The sequence below is a fragment of the Scyliorhinus canicula genome, chromosome 1 (assembly GCF_902713615.1).
Source record: "Scyliorhinus canicula chromosome 1, sScyCan1.1, whole genome shotgun sequence".
Taxonomy (NCBI): Eukaryota; Metazoa; Chordata; class Chondrichthyes; order Carcharhiniformes; family Scyliorhinidae; genus Scyliorhinus; species Scyliorhinus canicula.
The window spans coordinates 65,641,991-65,647,990 of NC_052146.1; positions in this window are offsets into that span (position 1 = coordinate 65,641,991).

Genomic DNA, 6,000 nt, shown 5'->3' on the forward strand with positions numbered 1-6,000 from the left:
TAGGTTTCAGTGGCTTATGTTTACCTTACTGTCTTCTGCATGCATATTTGGGCATAGTAGTATCTGAGGGCGGGGAAGAGGGGCGGAGGTGGTAAGGGCAGTTTGCAGACAGTGACTGCAGATTTTTCTTTATTTAATCTTGTTAATGGGTTTGGCGGCCATCTTGGTTGGGCCTGCTTGCTGTACTTTTTATGTAACTGATGGATAGTCCCTCTTTTTTTTTTATAAATGTTTTTATTCAGTTTTCGTATTTTATATTGAACAAATTACAAATTGTTAGGAGAGAGAAAAAAAAAACAAACAAAAACAAACACGCAAAAATTAACACACATATTTACAGGTAAGCATCTTCGTAGTAGTAACTGCGCCCCCCCCCCCCCCCCTCCCCCCCTCAACATGTTTATTTAGCTTGGTTTTGGGCCTTAGCTAGCCATCGAACCCCCGTAACGAACCTGTAGCCCCCCCCCCCCCCCTCCCGCTACCTTCCCCCGACTATTCTTCCTCTTGTACATTGGCCACAAATAGGTCCCGGAACAGTCGCATGAATGGCTCCCACGTTCTGTGGAAGCCGTCGTCCGACCCTCGGATGGCAAATTTGATTTTCTCCATTTGGAGAGATTCCGAGAGGTCGGACAGCCAGTCCGCAGCTCTGGGCGGTGCTGCTGACCGCCAGCCAAACAGGATTCTACGGCGGGCGATCAGGGAGGCAAAGGCAAGGGCATCCGCCCTCCTCCCCAGGAATAGATCTGGCTGTTCTGAAACCCCGAAGACCGCCACTATCGGGCATGGCTCCACCCTCACTCCCACCACTTTGGACATTACCTCGAAGAAGGCTGTCCAGTACTCCACGAGTCTGGGGCAGGACCAGAACATGTGGGCGTGGTTGGCCGGGCCTCTTTGGCACCGTTCACATCTGTCTTCCACCTCCGGGAAGAACCTACTCATACGGGTTCTTGTTAAGTGGGCTCTATGTACCACTTTTAGTTGCGTCAGGCTGAGCCTTGCGCACGTGGAGGTGGAGTTGACCCTATGCAGTGCTTCGCTCCAGAGTCCCCACCCGATCTCCATCCCCAGGTCGTCCTCCCATTTCCTCCTTGTTGCGTCCAGTACGGTGTCGTCCCTATCTACCAGTCGGTCATACATGTCACTACAGTTCCCTTTCTCTAGGATACTTGCGTCCAGTAGGTCTTCCAGTAGTGTCTGTCGTGGCGGTTGTGGGTACGTCCTTGTCTCCTTTCGTAGGAAGTTTTTGAGCTGCAGGTACCGTAGCTCGTTCCCCCCAGCTAGCTGAAATTTCTCTGTCAGTTCGTCCAGTGTTGCGATCCTGTCGTCCGTGTACAGGTCCCTGACTGACAGTGTCCCCCCGTCCTGCCTCCACCTTTTGAAGGTGGCGTCGGTCAGTGCTGGTTTGAACCTATGGTTGTTGCAGATGGGAGCCCTGTTCGACATTTTGGTCAGGCCAAGTTGCTGCCGCAGTTGGTTCCAGGATTGGAGGGTGGCTGTCACCACTGGGCTGCTGGAGTGTTTTTTGGGTGGGGATGGGAGTGCTGCCGTGGCGAGGGCCCGGAGGGAGGTTCCCATGCAGGAGGCCTCCTCCGCACGCACCCACTCAGCTTCTGGCTCCTGGATCCATCCCCTTACTCGCTCGGCTGTTGCTGCCCAGTGGTAGAATTGTAGATTCGGGAGGGCTAACCCTCCCCTGGTTTTTGTTTTTTGTAAGACCTTCTTTGGGATCCTAGCATTTTTACCCCCCCATACGAACGCCATGATGAGTTTGTCCAGCGCTTTGAAAAAGGCCTTGGGGATGTAGATCGGAATGGATCTAAACAGGAAGAGGAACCTGGGCAGTACGTTCATTTTGATCGTCTGAACTCTCCCCGCGAGGGAGAGCGGGAGTGTGTTCCATCTTTGCAGGTCCTTTTTAACTTCCTCCGTCAGGCTGGTGAGGTTCCATTTGTGGATCCCTTTCCAGTCATGGGCTATTTGGATCCCCAGGTAGCGGAATTTATGTCGGGCTTGTTTGAACGGCAGCCCCTTTAGTGCTGCCCCCCCCCCTTGCGGGTGTAATGGGAAGATCTCACTTTTGCTCATGTTGAGTTTGTAGCCCGAGAAGGCTCCAAACTCTTTCAGGAGCGCGATGATTCCGTCCATGCTGCTTTGTGGGTCCGAGATATAGAGGAGCAGATCATCCGCATAGAGTGAGACTCTGTGCTCTCTACCTCCCCTTCGGATCCCCCTCCAATTTTTTGCTGCCCTGAGCGCGATTGCTAGTGGTTCGATTGCTAGTGCGAACAGCAGCGGGGACAGTGGGCATCCTTGTCTGGTGCCCCTGTGCAGCTGGAAGTATTGGGAGTTGGTATTGTTGGTCTGTACACTCGCCATGGGAGCGTTGTACAGGAGCTTTACCCAAGCGGTGAACCCTGTTCCAAGCCCGAACCGCTCCAGTACCTCTATGAGGTATTTCCATTCGACTCTGTCGAAGGCCTTTTCTGCGTCCAGGGAGACGATCACCTCTTGTGTTCTCTCCCCGGAGGGGGTCATTATCACGTTCAGCAGGCGCCTGATGTTCGCGGTCAGCTGTCTACCTTTGACAAAGCCCGTCTGGTCCTCTGTGACCACCTCAGGTACACAGTCTTCTAGCCTTTTGGCTAGGATTTTGGCCAGTATTTTGGCGTCTGCGTTCAGCAGAGATATGGGTCTGTATGACCCACATTCCGTTGGGTCTTTGTCTTTCTTAGGTATCAGCGAGATTGAGGCCTGTGCTAACGTGGGTGGCAACGTGCCCCTAGCTAGCGAGTCTGTGAACATCTCCCGCATGTGCGGGGCCAGCGCTGTCGCAAATTTTTTGTAGAAGTCCGCCGGGAATCCGTCCGGTCCCGGCGCCTTCCCCGCCTGCATGGAGCTAATGCTCTCCATGATCTCTCCCAGTGCTAGTGGTGCTTCCAGATCCCGTTTTCTGCCCTCTCCCACAACTGGTATGTTCAGTCCGTCAAGAAACCGGTTCATCCCAGCCTTCCCCGTTGGGGGCTCTGAGGTGTACAGCTCTTGGTAGAAGGCCTTGAAGGTTTTGTTAATCTTCTCTGGTTCTGTTTCCAACGTGCCTCTGGTATCTCTGATTTGCGCGATTTCTCTGCTGGCTGCCTGCTTTCTCAGCTGGTGGGCCAACAGGCGGCTGGCTTTGTCTCCGTGTTCGTATAGGGCCCCGCGTGCCTGGCGGAGTTGGTGTACTGCTTTCCTGGTGGAGAGCAGGTCAAAGTTCCTTTGTAATTCTTTTCTCTCCGCCAGGAGTTCTACAGTCGGGGCCTCGGAGTATTTATGGTCTACCTCCAGTATGGAGTCGACCAGCTTCTGCCTAGCCACCCTTTCCTCCCTATCTCTTTGCGCTTTGTAGGCTATGATTTCCCCTCTTAGTACGGCCTTAAGCGCTTCCCAGAACGTGGAGGGTGAGACCTCCCCGTTTTGGTTGATCTCAGTGTACTCCGCTATGGCCTGCGCTATCCTTTCGCTGAAGGCCTTGTCAGCTAGTAAGGCACCGTCCAACCTCCATTTGGGGCGCTGGGCCCTTCCCGTCTCTAGCCGCACATCCATGTAGTGTGGAGCGTGGTCTGATATCACAATTGCGGAGTATTCCACCTTGTCTATCTCTGGAAGCACCGTTTTCCCCACCACAAAGAAGTCAATTCTGGTGTACACGTTGTGTACTGGGGAGAAGAAAGAGAATTCTTTCTCCCCCGGGTGGGCGAATCTCCAGGGGTCTACTGCTCCCATCTGCTCCATATAGTGGCTGAGTTCCCTTGCCATGTTTGAGGTTTTCCCCGTTCTGGGGTTTGATCTGTCCGTCGTTGGGTCCTGTACACAGTTGAAGTCCCCCCCCATGATTAGTCGGTGCGTCGCTATGTCCGGGATTTCTGCCATGGTCTTTTGGATGAAGCTCGTGTCGTCCCAGTTGGGCGCGTACACGTTAACTAGAACTACCGGCGCCCCATCCAGGGCCCCGCTGACCATGACATACCGTCCCCCTGGGTCCGTAACCGTCTTTGTCGCCCTAAACATTGTCCTCTTGCCAATCAGGATCGCCACCCCCCCTGGCCCTTGCCCCATAACAGGAATGATAGGTTTGTCCCACCCAGCCCTTTCTTACCCGCAGTTGGTCCCGCTCCCTCAAGTGCGTCTCTTGGAGGAAGACTATGTCGGCCCTCATGTTTCTAAGGTGGGTGAGGACTCTAGATCTCTTCACTGGGCCGTTAAGTCCCCTTACGTTCCAGGTGACTATTCTGGTGGGGGGCTTCTGCCCCCTTGCTCCTGTGGGGTTAACCATATTTGTCCGGTGGACGCGCCCCTGCCCTCTGGGGTTTCCCTATGTTAGGGGGCCGTCCAGGATGTCCACTATCACTGCTCTCCCCATGCGGTCGGGTCCCTGCGCTCCGGGGTTCCCCCTTGTCCCGGGGACACCCGCCATGGCCGTCCACTTTGTGTCCGCCACGCGGGTAGTCCCCTGCACTCCGGGGGGCCCCTTCACCCACAGACCGTACTGGGTGGGTGCTTGCAGCAGTTCCCTGTTTCGAGCCCTTGTCTGTGGCACTTTGTGGCCCTATTCCCTTACTGGCCTCTTTTGTCCCTTCGTCCCTGCGTTTCCCCTCCCTGGTCTCTCGCCCCCCGGGTGCCCCCCCCCCCCCGCTCTATCCCTTTCGGGGATACCCCTGTGTACCCCTCCATTGCCCCTCTCTCCCCCATTCCTGTCCCCATTTGCTCTCCCACCTTTGATGGGTGATCCTCCCCCTCCCCTGCCTGGCGCCTTCCCCCCTGTTGGGGGTGCGCTGCGGCCCTGCTCTGTTGCGCGCCCCCTTCGCTAGCTTTCCTGCTAGCACGGTGGCTCCCCTCCCGGAGGTTGCTGTCCCGCTTCCCCTCTCCCCTCTCCAGTACTCCCGTTCCCTCGTGCCGGGGCCTGGCCTCCCACCTGAAGCGGGCCCTAGGGCATTGGGTTGTTTTCCGTTCTGGGTGTTTCTGCCAGGGGGGAGGGGGCTGGCTTTGCCTCGCCCCTCCCCACCCCCCCGTCGGCATGACGTGTCTCCTTGCCATGGGCCCCTCGTCCCTACTTCCCATGGCGTTTTTCCAGCCCGTGCTCCTCGACGAATTTATTCGCCTCGGCAGGGGCTGTAAAGAAATATTCCTTGTGTTGGTATGTGACCCAGAGTTTTGCTGGGTACAGCATACCAAAACGTACTTTGTTCTTATAGAGAGCTGCTTTCGCTCTGTTGAACTCCGCCCGTCTCTTAGCTATGTCCGCTCCAAAATCCTCGTAGATTCGGATGGCGTGCCCGTCCCAATTGCAGGCTCTATTCTCCTTGGCCCAGCGCAGGATTGTCTCCCTATCCCGGTACCGGTGCAGTCTGGCTATAACTGCTCTCGGTTTTTCCCCTTCCTTGGGCTTCGGGCGCAGTGACCGATGAGCTCTGTCCATTTCCGGTGGGGTGGGAAAAGTTTCCCGCCCCACTAAGGAGCCCAGCATCGCAGCCACGAATGTTGTGGGACTTCTACCCTCTATCCCCTCTGGCAGGCCCACTATCTTGATATTTTGCCTTCTCGAGCTGATCTCCTGGTCGTCTACCCTGCCCTTCAGGCTCCCCTGTGTTGCACTCAGTTTCACCATTCCCCTCTCCAGGGATATGACCCGGTCGCTCGCGTCAGTCGCTGCCTTCTCCAGCTCTTTAATGGTTGCCCCCTGGGCTTCCAGTATCTTCCCTTGGGTTTCCAGTATCTTCCCTTGGGCATCCACTTTCTTCTCCAATCTGGTCAGAACCTGCTGCACCCCTGACATGGCCCTGGTCGCTGCTGCCTGTGCTGCGGCCTCTGCGTCTGCTTTTAACTCTGCCTTGAATGCCTGCAGCTGCTCCCTCACCACCTCGGCAAAGGCTTCCTTCCAATTCACGCCCCCCTCTAACCCCAGGGGAGAGGTTGCCCGCCCGTCCAGCTCTTCTGGATGCGGCGAAGCATCCTTCC